The sequence below is a fragment of the Triticum dicoccoides genome, chromosome 2B, assembly GCF_002162155.2.
Source record: "Triticum dicoccoides isolate Atlit2015 ecotype Zavitan chromosome 2B, WEW_v2.0, whole genome shotgun sequence".
NCBI lineage: Eukaryota > Viridiplantae > Streptophyta > Magnoliopsida > Poales > Poaceae > Triticum > Triticum dicoccoides.
This window is the reverse complement of record NC_041383.1, coordinates 618,864,484-618,876,925: the sequence shown is the minus strand read 5'-3', so window position 1 is coordinate 618,876,925 and position 12,442 is coordinate 618,864,484. Positions and strand designations below refer to the sequence as shown.

Genomic DNA, 12,442 nt, shown 5'->3' with positions numbered 1-12,442 from the left:
GCGGGCGGTGGCGCGGATCCGAGGCGGCGGCGGCGGCGGCGGCGGGGTGGTGGTGAGAGGCGGCGGGGTGGGGTATTTAAGGAGGGGGTCCGACGGCTTGGGGAAGGGGCGAGAAGGAGGAGTCCTCCCCGAACTTGGCGGCGGCAGCGTGCTCCGGCCGGACTCCAGTCGGAGTTGGTCGGGCGGGGGCGGGGCGAGGCCGGCCCGACTCGGCTCGGCCGCTGGCCCAGTCGGGCGCGCATAGTTTATTTTTAAATACGTTTCCGCCGAAAACAAATCCTAGAAAAATAAATAAAAATCTAAAAATGCCAAAACAAATTTTCACCGTATAAATAAAACATTTAGAACAAGATGAACATTTTCTTGGCCTAGAAATGCAAATTTAAAAACGTGCAATTTTTCTAATTCAAATAAAATTGCAATAAAATCCAAATAAAATATTTATTTGATTTTAATATTTTTCCTCTAGTATTTCATTTATTTTGGAGAAGTCATATTATCTCCGCTCATATATTTTTATTTTAGAGATATTAGAAAAGAAAAATACTTAAAACCAAATGATCCTCTTTTCAAAATTTGAGAAAACTCAAATATGAAAATAACGAAATCCCCAACTCTCTCCGTGGGTCCTTGAGGTTCGTAGAATTTCTAGGATCAAGCCAAAATGCAATAAAATATGATATGCAATGATGATCTAATGTATAACATTCCAAATTGAAAATTTGAGATGTTACAAACCTACCCCCCCTTAAGATGAATCTCGCCCTCGAGATTCGGGTTGGCTAGAAAATAGGTGAGGGTGGTCCGTCCGTGGGTCTTCCTCTCGTTCCCAGGTGGCTTCATCCTCGGTATGGTGGCTCCACTAAACTTTGCAAAACTTGATAACCTTGCTGCGTGTCACTCGGCTGGCAAACTCGAGAATCTTGACTGGTTTCTCCTCGTAGGTCAAATCGCTATCCAACTGAATCGCTTCTAGTGGCACTGTATCTCTCAGAGGGATATCGGCCATCTCTGCATGGCACTTCTTCAACTGGGAAACGTGGAACACATCGTGAACTCCTGACAATCCTTCTGGCAACTCCAACTTGTAAGCAACTTCTCCCATACGTTCCAAAACTTTGTATGGTCCCATGAAACTTGGCGCTAACTTTTCCCTTAACTCCAAAATGCTTAACTCCTCGAAGTGGGGACACCCGAAGATAAACTATGTCTCCAACTTCGTAAACTATCTCCTTGCATTTAGAATCCGCATAGCTCTTCTGCCTGGATTGGGCTTGAGGGAGTGTCGGATTTCGGATTCCGGCAGACCCTTGAGGTTCAAACTCTGGGGTGCGCATGAAGAACTTTCCCCTACCAGCTGGCATTTCGAAGGCTTGCAAGGAATCTAGACTAGAAAGAAGAGCACACAAGGGACACGAGGTTTATACTGGTTCAGGCCACCAGTGTGGTGTAATACCCTACTCCAGTGTGTGGTGTGGTGGATTGCCTCAGGGGCTGATGATGAACAATACAAGGGAAGAACAGCCTCGCGAGGGTCTGTTCTTGAGCTGGTGCGATGAACTGCTTGGGTGAGTTCAGTCGCCTCTCTCTCTCTCTCTAGTTTATGCGCAATCTCGATCCTCTCCTCTCTACGGTGGTGGCTAGTCCTATTTATAGAGGAAGGCCCTGGGCCTCTTCCCAAATAATGAGCGGGAAGGGCGCCAACAATTGGCCATTTTGAAGGGGAACATCTAGTACACTTATCCTGACTAAAGTTGGTCTTCGACTGCCAAAGACTCTGGCGGTGATGCCGCCCTGGGCTCCACGATGACTTCCATCCTGCCGCTCTGCTGGTCTTGGTCTTGTTGCACCGAAATGGTCACCTTTGCCTGATGCCTTGGCCTGTGCTTGCCCCCCTTGCACCAAAGGGGAAATAAGGACACTGCGCAGGCCGGCGCCCGCCTCGCGCTCACTGGTCTCGATCGTCATGGCTTGCGTCACGGGCTCCTCGCGAGGTGCCCTGCCTTGATCTCTCTGCCTCCTTGCGAGCCTGCCTGATGAGGCTGCGCCTGAGGAAGCTTCCTGTCGCCCGCCTCGCGAGGCTTGGCCCCTCGCGAGGGTCTTGAGCTTGAGATGATGAAGCTGGGCTGCACTGGGCCTTCGCTTGAGCCACGCCGCAGGCCGCAGGTAGGCAAGTCTGGGGACCCCCGTTCCCAGAACACCGACAGTAGCCCCCGGGCCCAAGGCGCGCCCGGACTTGGCTTAGCAGAGAAGCGAAGGGGCAAGTGTGAAGCGTCGCGGGCCCCAATAGCCTGTGGCCTTGGGTGCCGCGTGGCGATTGATTGGATGTGGGCGTCTCCGCTTCCCCACGACGCCTCGGCAATCGCATGACTTGACAAGTCCCTGCATGGAAAAATGGGTCATGATTACCTACGATCGTGGAGGCCGGTGGTTGGCCTTCTCCGGCTATAAGTACGGAACGACACGAGCCCTTCTAGTCCATCCCTTCCTGCTACTCCTTTTCTTCTTCTTCCTCGCCCTTGCTCCACCTTATGCCAATGGTGCCTATCCGCCAGTTTTCTGCAGAGGAGAAGGCAAAGGCCCCCGAGAGGGTCCCGGCCCGCTTCCGCCGAAGAAGCGGCCAGCCCTCTGCCGCAGAGATGGGGGTGCTTGGTAGGAGGTGTCGAGGCCCTAGTACAAGCGGCCGCCGCCTGGGTTTCCGCTGCCCTTGTACGCCCGAATCGAGGCCCCTGGAGAAGAAGGCGTCGAGTGGCACCGACGGCGCCGCCGCCGACGCCGGCGAGTTACGGCGGTGCGCGTCGTTCCTCCTGGAGTCCATGCCGAGGGATCCTCTCGTGAGCTTGTGCTTCACGCCGCCATGCCTCCTTAATCTTGGATTCGCCTTCCTCCCTCCTTCGCCTTCGAGATTCCGCCGAGGAGGCCTCGGGAGCTTTGGCTGCAGCACGCCGACTGCAGCACCCTCGGGACCAGGGCGGAGGTCGAGGTTGTTACCCCGGGCAAGGTCTTCCTGACCCGCGGCTGGGGCGAGATCACCCGGGTCTGCCGGACGGGGGGGCGCCCTCGTAATCCATCTCGAATACGATGGCGCCTCCTTGATGTTCTTCAAGGTCTTCGACGCGGAAGGACGCTGGCTGGAATGCTGCCCCAAGGAAGGCGGCCGGAGCATCAGCGTGGCAAGGACCAGGCCTGCCAACCGCCTCTCCAGCAGCTCCTCAGGCGGCGGAGGAGGAACCGGAGGGTCCAGCGACTCTGCCAAGCATCACGCGACTCCGGAGGGGTTGGCGCTGGCGCCTGATGACCCACTATTGATGATGGTGTCTCCTGTGGTGGCGCGCGTAGTTATCGCTCCTTAGCACATTTTGTTCCCTGCGAGGAACCAAAATGACACCCCATGGGGGTATGTAAGGAGCCTGCCATGTTTTTGTGAATTGTGCATCCTTATCATGAAACAATGCGGGAGGGTGTCCTGCCCCGGCTCAGTTCCCCTCACGAGGGCTTGGTGCTCTACGCCGACAGGTCCCGGTCCCCATGCAAGCTTCAACCATCGCTGGTATGCCAGGTCGTGATGCCATGGTCAAGGCCAGGAGGTGAGTGGCCCAAGGTCCAGTAAGAGCCCCTGAGTCGCGATGCTCAAGAGGTCCCCTTTGGCGCTCAAGCAGCCTCTGCTGGGCAAGAAAGGCAGGCAGCGTTGCCGTGACAGAGCTGCAGTAGGCGAGGGTTTAGCACTGAGTCGATTCAGTCTTGCGTGACTTATCTTGTAGGTTTGGAGTGGTTTCCAGCGAAGTGTCGGGCCTGCGCAGCGGCAGCTGAGGTGTTGCTGGGTTAGGTCCTCGTGAGCTTCTTCCCTCTCCCTCGCACTTTCCTTCATGCTCTACATCCTCAGGTCCCTGCACTCAAGTGAGCTCAGCCGCCGCTGGTATGACAGGTCGCGGTGCCGTGGATCAAGGCCAGGGGGTGAGGGCTGGAGAGCCAGTAAGATCCCATGAGTCGTGATGCTCAGGCGCCCTCCTATTAACGCGCGAGCGGATCGTGCCGGAGAGAGGGAGAGAGAGCTCGCGACGTCCCCAACATTACTTCTGGAGCGGGTCCTGCATACCAATCACAAGGGAAAACAAGGTCTGTCGTTACGGTTGCCAGCCAACCATTGGTCGCTTCGAGGGAGTGATTGGGGCATTGAGGGCCTGGTGAGGTGGTGCCTTGCGGGGCTGCCGCGGCCAGAGCTCGGCCACGCAGATTTATCGGTGTTGTAGGGACGGACCCGTACGCAAGCGCCATGCCAGAGCGAGCGGCTCCAAAGGTAGGTGTCAATCGAGCAGGTGATTAGGTCAAGCATGTTAAGCATGAAGGAGCAAATCCATTTAGATAGATGCAGAAAAAGCAACCGCCACTGGGTCAGGCCCGAGCGGCTTGGGGATGATGCAGCCCAAGGGGCACCCCCAACAAGGTAAGCAAAGAACATGAGAAAAACAGATACATGCCGCAAGGACGGACCCACGCAACCTAGGAATGATCCAGCCCTGTGGGCGCTCCCAGCTGAAAATGGAACTTTGAAAGATGTCACCTTATACGGTTGAAGATGAAGGGGTGCTGAAGTAGCTGACAACGCGTGATGTGGAAGCCGATCCTTACGAGCCCCCAGGGCCCAGAGCCTCGGGAGGCTCCGGGGGCGCAGGCGGCTCTTCAAGGACCATCTCCATCTCCGCCAGGACTGTGCAATGCCTGACCTCCTGAGCTTCCAGGATGCTCCCTAGCAGGCGCTGATGAGCGGCGATCACGTTCGGCAGACAAAGAGGCATGCGAACGTAGCTGTGAGGTAGACCCTCGCAACGCCCCACGCGCGAAGGCCAGAGGCGCTCCTGAGACGCGGCTGGGTTGAGCCCTGGCACGTCGATGCAGACGTGTAGCCCGTCGTCCTCGCCTGGATGGGGGGCTGCGGCGGGTAGGCGGCGGCTGCCACGCATGACTCTTGACTCCTGTAGCTTCTGAGTGTTTCTCGCGATGAACTCCTGACGGTTTGGCCCTCCTTGCCTCATACCTTCCTGAGGGAAACGCGCCTTGAAGCACGCCTCCAAGTGGTACCCAAGCGCCTCCCTTGTGGCCTTGGCAAAGTCGGTGGCTTTCCAAGAAAGAGCCCCCGAGCCCTGCCCGAGGAGGGCGTCGGGCGTGCCTTCCTATGCGACAGAGGGTGGCGCCCCCTGAACGGGCGCGAATCCTAACGCAACGCCTCCGGAGGTACCCGCCTCCTGATGCCTTGGGCCAGGCGAAGCCTTCTTCTTCTTAGGGACCGCCTCGGGAAGTCTCCCGCTCCTGTGATCTGGTTCTTCGATTGCCGCAGCTTGGAAGGCACGCTCAAGAGAACACACTACATCTTTTTCCTCACAGGGTACTATGATGACTCCACCGCTTCCTGGCATCTTGAGGACATTGTAGCCATGGTGAGTCACTGCCATGAACTTGGCCAGGGCTGGGTACCCGAGGATGGCATTGTACGGCAGGCAAATGTGGGCGACATCGAAGTTGATGAGCTCGGTGCCGTAGTTGTTGCGTTGCCTGAAGGGGACTGGAAGGCGAACCTGCCCTATCAGAACAGTGGAACCATCAGTGACTCCTGAGAAAGGCTTGGTCGGCTGAAGCTGATCATATGGCACTTGGAGATTGTTGAATGTCTCGACGGACAGGACGTTGAGTCTTGCTCCACCATCGATGAGGGTCCTGGTGACTTGCACATTGCTGATGACTAGGGAACAAAGCATTGGGAGGACTCCGGCCGTTGCTGCGCACTTGAGCTGATCTGCTGAGCTAAACGTGATAGCGGATGCAGACCATCTGAGAGGACGCATGGCCTCAAGCTTGGGGAGGACTACATTCACCTCACGAGAAAACTGCTTGAAGATGTGATGTGAGGCTGGGGCCTGGGCGCCGCCCAGGATGCAAGCGATTGCGCACGGCTCCTGGAAGCCCCCAGCCCCCTCGTCCTGATGCTGGTCTTCATTCCTCCTTGGCGGTGGTGGCAGAGGTGGGAGGCCTACGTTGCCGTGCGGGCGATCCTCACGGGGCTGATCCCTCCAACCTCCCTCGCGAGGCTGGTCCTGCCAACGGTCCTCGCGAGGTCGGTCACGCCACCCTTGGCGAGGGCCACGGTCTTCCCATCGTCCTCCACCTCTTCCTCCTCCTCGGCCATAGCCCCGATCGTTGCGCTCGGGGAGTCGGCCGATACGCCCATCTTGTACGGTCCTGAGCTCCTGGCATTCGTTGGTGTTGTGGGTGTGGAGGTCGTGGTACATGCAGTACTGGCTACCCTTGGATGACTCAGGCTGATCCCTGCCTTGCTTGGTGTCTGGCTCTTCTGCGAGCACAGCAGCTCCCTTACGCTTCACATCCTTGACCTTGGGCTTCTTCTCTTCTGGATCGGCAGCCAGAAGCTCGAGGAGGGAGAGGCGCCCTTCCTCAGCCCTGGCGCACTTGGTCGCCAAGTTGAACAGCTTCGGGTATGTGCACAGGTCTTCATGGATTGCTAGCTCCTCTTTCATCTTGATGTCACGCACGCCATCGGAGAAGGCTGAGATGATGGCTTCCTCAGTCACCCTGGGTATCTTGAGGCGAGCGTTGTTGAAGCGTTGGATGTACTTCTGCAGGGTTTCTCCTGGCTATTGCTTGATGCAGCACAGGTCACTCATGGTCAGGGGCCGGTCGCGACTGCCTTGGAAGTTGGCAATGAAGCATGTGCGCATCTCGTCCTAGGAGGAGATCGTGCCAGGAGCCAGGTTCAGGAGCCAGTGCGGGCACCGTCCTTGAGCGCCATGGGGAACCAATTCGCCATGACCTTTTCGTCCCCGTTGGCGGCTTCAATGCCCATCTCGTAGAGCTGCAGGAACTCCGCGGGGTCTGTAGTGCCGTCGTAGTGTGGGGGCAGATCTGGCTTGAACTTGCCCGGCCAGGCCATACTGCGTAGCTCGGCGGTGAAGGCACAACAGCCTGCAGTGGCCACAGGAGTCCTTTGGTGACGAAGGGCTTGATCTTGGAGGTCTCCGCGCGCTGCCGCCAGGAGCAGCGTGGGGTCTTGGCGCGCTGGAGCGGGAGCGCGGTCATGACGTGCCGGTGCAAGGAGCACGCGAGCACCTTCTTGGGGGCGAGGGATTTCTTGGCAACTCCTTTCTTGTCGTGCAGGCACCGGACACGGTGGGTCTCGTCCTGGGGCCGCGCGCCTTGGAGCCAAGGTGCCTTCTTGGGGAGGAGGTGGCGGAGGCACCTCTTGATCCACGCCTCCTGCGCAGGATGGAGGGCGAGGCAGCGAGAGAGAAGGCATAGGAGAGCCCCCTGCATCGCTGACGAGCTTGGTGATGCGGGTGAGCCAGTCATCGTAGAGGTCGTCGATGGGATGCTAGTGCAGGAGCTCACGTGCCAGGAGCAGCGCAGCGTGTGCGTCCGTGGGGGCGCGACGGGCGTGGGACGATGAACCGGCTAGAGTCAGCGACGGGGTGGCGGTGCGGCCTTCCCGCCGCACCGAAGGATGCAGGGACGAGGCCTACTGCTCGTTCCCTGCCAGGCCGGTGGTGGCCTTGGTGGCAGGCGACGGGGAACGACGGGGGTGTCCACCGACGGGCGCCGTCTGGGCGACGCGGGTGGCGAGAGCCCGGTGAGCGTCAGCCATGGATACGACGGAAGATCACACTCGATCAGCGGAAGAAAGATTCTGGCGCACCCCTACCTAGCGCGCCGAATGTCGGATTTCGGGTTCCAGCAGACCCTTGAGGTTCGAACTCTAGGGTGCGCACGAAGATCTTTCCCCTACCAGCTCACGTTTCGAAGGCTTGCAAGGAATCTAGACTAGAAAGAAGAGCACACAAGGGACACGAGGTTTATACTGGTTCGGGCCACCATTGTGGTGTAATACCCTACTCCAGTGTGTGGTGTGGTGGATTGCCTCACGGGCTGATGATGAACAATACAAGGGAAGAACAGCCTCGCGAGAGGCTGTTCTTGAGCTGGTGTGATGAACTGCTTGGGTGAGTTCAGTTGCCTCTCTCTCTCTCTCTCTCTCTCTCTCTCTCTCTCTCTCTCTCTCTAGTTGATGCGCAATCTCGATCCTCTCCTCTCTACGGTGGTGGCTAGTCCTATTTATAGAGGAAGGCCCTGGGCCTCTTCCCAAATAATGAGCGGGAAGGGCGCCAACAATTGGCCATTTTGAAGGGGAACATCTAGTACACTTATCCTGACTAAAGTTGGTCTTCAACTGCCAAAGACTGTGGCGGTGATGCCGCCCTGGGCTCCACGATGACTTCCATCCTGCTGCTCTGCTGGTCTTGGTCTTGTTGCACCGAAACGGTCACCTTTGCCTGATGCCTTGGCCTGTGCTTGCCCCCCTTGCACCAAAGGGGAAATAAGGACACTGCGCAGGCCGGCGGCCGCCTGGCACCTGCCTGGTCTCGATCGGCATGGCTTGCGTCACGGGCTCCTCGCGAGGTGCCCTACCTTGATCTCTCCGCCTCCTCGCGGGCCTGCCTGATGAGGTTGCGCCTGAGGAAGCTTCCTGTCACCCGCCCTGCGAGGCTTGGCCCCTCGCAAGGGTCTTGAGCTTGAGCTCATGAAGCTGGGCTGCACTGGGCCTTCGCTTCAGCCACGCCGCAGGCCGCAAGCAGGCAAGTCTGGGGACCCCCGTTCCCAGAACACCGATAGGGAGTCCTAGATTAGGGGGTATCCGAACAGCCGGACTATATACTTTGACCGGACTGTTGGACTATGAAGATACAAGACTCAAGACTTCGTCCCGTGTCCGGATGGGATTCTCCTTTGCATGGAAGACAAGCTTGGCGATTCGGATAGTATATTTCCTTCCTTGTAACCGACTCCATGTAAACCCTAGCGCTCTCCGGTGTCTATATAAACCGGAGAGGTTAGTCCGTATGAGGACGATCACAACATTCATCATCATAGGCTAGCTTCTAGGGTTTAGCCTCTACAATCTCGTAATAGATCAACTCTTGTAACACTCATATCATCAATATTAATCAAGCAGGAAGTAGGGTTTTACCTCCATCGAGAGGGCCCGAACCTGGGTAAACATTGTGTCCCTTGCCTCCTGTTACCATTGGCCTTAGACGCACAGATCGGGACCCCCTACCCGAGATCCGCCGGTTTTGACACCGACATTGGTGCTTTCATTGAGAGTTCCTCTGTGTCCTCGCTGCAAGGCTCGATGGCTCTTTCAATCATCATCAACAACATGGTCCAGGGTGAGACTTTTCTCCCCGGACAGATCTTCGTGTTCGGTAGCTTCACACTGTGGGCCAACTCAGTTGGCCATCTGGAGCAGATCGACAGCTACGTCCCTAGCCGTCAGGTCAGGTTCGGAAACCTAAACCACACAGCCGAAATCCACGGAGACTCGATCTTTAGCGGATTCGGGCCTATGCCCACTACTAGGGAAAAGGCCAGCAGCAGCGCAGGTTTTAGGTGTATCAGTAGCGCGGGGACCGGCGCTACTAATAAGGCACTACAGCTAACACATAGCAGTAGCGCGTGCTCACCAGCTCTACTGCTACACAAGTGTAGCAGCAGCGTGCTTCTCCTATGCGCTACTGCTATCCTAAATACTAGTAGTGAGTTGTTGTTTCCCACGCTACTACTAAGTAATTGTGAATTAAAAAAATAAAAGTTAGATGCAGTTGCTTCCATCAGAGACACGTCCAATGAAAAATAAGCTTAGGTCACAGAACCATCTTTAACACTTGAAGCATTCATAGATACAATAGTGAACATCTGAACAGGAAGAAATCACGACATCCCATATCATACGCACACAACTATCATTGAAAGGTGGGTACTTTCCCTAGCTTTCCATCAACCTAAACAGACCACTTTACCCAGCGCTCAAATTGGACGGAGGAGTTGCTGTGCCTTGGAGGTTCCTCGCCTGTATGGTTCATCTTGTTGAGCTGCCAAAATACACACACAAAATCATGTCGGAGCAAATCGCCATAAACTTTTTTACAAAACTGCTTGCCAAATCTCCATGTAGTGAATTTTCTATATAAGTTAATGCTGAACTTTTTCTAATACACACTGAACTTGCATACAACATATTCATAACATCACTTCTCCTAACTGCACTATGATCTATCCATTCAAGAGAGTTTGAACTTGCTAGCATCATCTCCTAACTGCGTCCATCTCATTATCTTTTACAAAAAAATTCTCAATATGGAGCAAATAACAACAGGAAGAAGGCCACCACCATGCACATACAACATCAGCATGCAAGCTAGGGGCACAAACATACAGTAGCAAGCATGAATTTTGTAGACTGTGGGAATTAAAGAAACATCAGTAAGTTGGTAGTACACATGACACACAAAAATAGTGAGTAGGAGTACATGGTTTTGAAGTAGTATCTATAGTAATTTGCTACCTTATTTTCAGGTCACACACTCACAATACAGTAACTGTAAACTACTTCCAAGTTACCAAATTGAAAGGTTGCAACGACGATACCATATGCTAGATGAATTGTATGGTTGAAACAGAGAAAACTCAAAGAATAGGAATACACGACCAACCTTGCCATTGATGATAGAATTGCTTCTCGCTCATTCCTCCTCCGATTTGTCGGATTTTGTGCAGCAAATGATCGGACTTCCCACTGAAACATACATAAGAAAACATTTTCAACACCTAATTCACTAGAGATGACTCACCAAGGTAACCATGTTCCCCTAAGCGACCGATGAACAATGAATAATTTTGCATATCTGAAGAACAAAATTTGGATGGTGGTAACACCAAAGCGGCATATGGTTGCTATAAGGTTTTTTTAGTCTGAAGAATGGTAACATAAATGTAATGTATGATTCTTCGATTTGTTTGGTTAGGTTGCCGAAGGCAGTCTATTAGGCCATCACAAATATTTTAAGGTGGTGTTGATAATTAGCTTGGTAGTGAAAATATTTTGTGTGTGAAACAGGGTCCAGTAGATTGGAAAGAGACAGCCCAACAGCAATCATACATGAAGCATAAATGTTGATGATGTTACTACTCTTGGTGGCATGACAAAGAGACCCCGACAGTTGAACATTCTGTGTCTGGAGAACTACGTGCTGCAGGATGTAACACATATCTACTTCCACCACCCTTGCCGTTATTTTTAGAAGCAAATATAAATTCTTAGTGTTGACCTCAGCAAAAATTGCTGAAAATACTAGCACACTGACCTTGTGCAAGTAGAATCTGACTTCACCGATATGCACAATAACATCTGTTGCAAAGTCAGAGACCACCAATCTGCACGTATCAACAAACTTGTGAGCATATCATATTGAGAAATAGAAGACACAAACACTCTTTGGTAGCCATGGTAACATAACAAAAAACATTACTGAGATTTAGTTTTATACAAGCAGTAACGCTCCTACGCCTTTGTGTGGCTGTGGTTGTGCTGCTAATTAACTGAAACCAGAGGATTCATGGAAGAACAGAGAAGAGGGGCAGAGGAAGAAAGTGAAACGGCCATGGGGATGGGGGTGCTTACCCAAGCTAGGATCTGTTGAGGCGGAGGTCCTTGGTCCAGGACCACACCGGAGTAGGCGACGGCGAACTCGACCACGTGCGTGCCGTGGTGGTCGTCCTCGTCCATGGAGGAGGGCGGTTGCTGCACCGAACCGAAGAAATAAGTGAGGGGGTTGGGAGAGAAGAAAGAAGGGAAGAGGAAAGGGCATGAATCGAGGGGAGAGGAGATCGCACCGCACCGGAGTTGGAGGCAGCCGAAACCCTAGCCGCGGGGAGGGGTCGCGCGTGAGCGCTTGCCGCCACGAGGAGCGGATCTGGTCGGAGGGAAGGAAGAACCGTCGTGAGAGCTCGTGGGTGTGCAGTTCCGGCAACGGCCGCCGGAAGTAGTCAGAATCGCCCGGCGTTGGTGGCGGTGGCGAGTGTTCGCGGGAGGAAGAGGAGAAAATGAGAGAGCTAGCGATGGTGGTTGTTCGCTATGCTAGGTTGGTTGTCTTGCTGGGCTGGCTGGGCTGGGTTAGTTGTAGCGCTTTTCGTGACCAGCGCTACGACTACGTTTCTATTACTAGCGCGGCCCAGCAAACCCACGCTACTACTATGACATATCCGCAGAACACGATTGGGGATATTTACTAGTAGCGTGTGTTTTTTATCCATGCGCTACGAGTAATATTAACTAGTAGCGCGGGTCAATATAGCACGCTACTAGTAAGTAGCAGTAGCGCCTTAATTTAAAACTCGCTGCTGGTAAGATCCTGTGTATAAGCTTTTACCTAGTAGTGGCCAGGAGCGCCAGACAGTCATGACGAGCACGGCATAGACCTGCTAACGAACAATGCCAGGGATATCGCCCCTGCAGGAGCCCGGGACTTAAATCCGGGGCACATTGCATCGCCCGAGACGGGTGGATGGACCCCGCCCTGGAGACTGCACATCCATCGGC

At 54.4% G+C, this 12,442-nt stretch overlaps 1 pseudogene; it reads right to left on the bottom strand.

Moving 5' to 3' along the window:
- Positions 1-9,702: 9,702 nt before the first annotated feature.
- On the bottom strand, positions 9,703-11,629 carry LOC119368126 (annotated as a pseudogene).
- Positions 11,630-12,442: the final 813 nt, after the last annotated feature.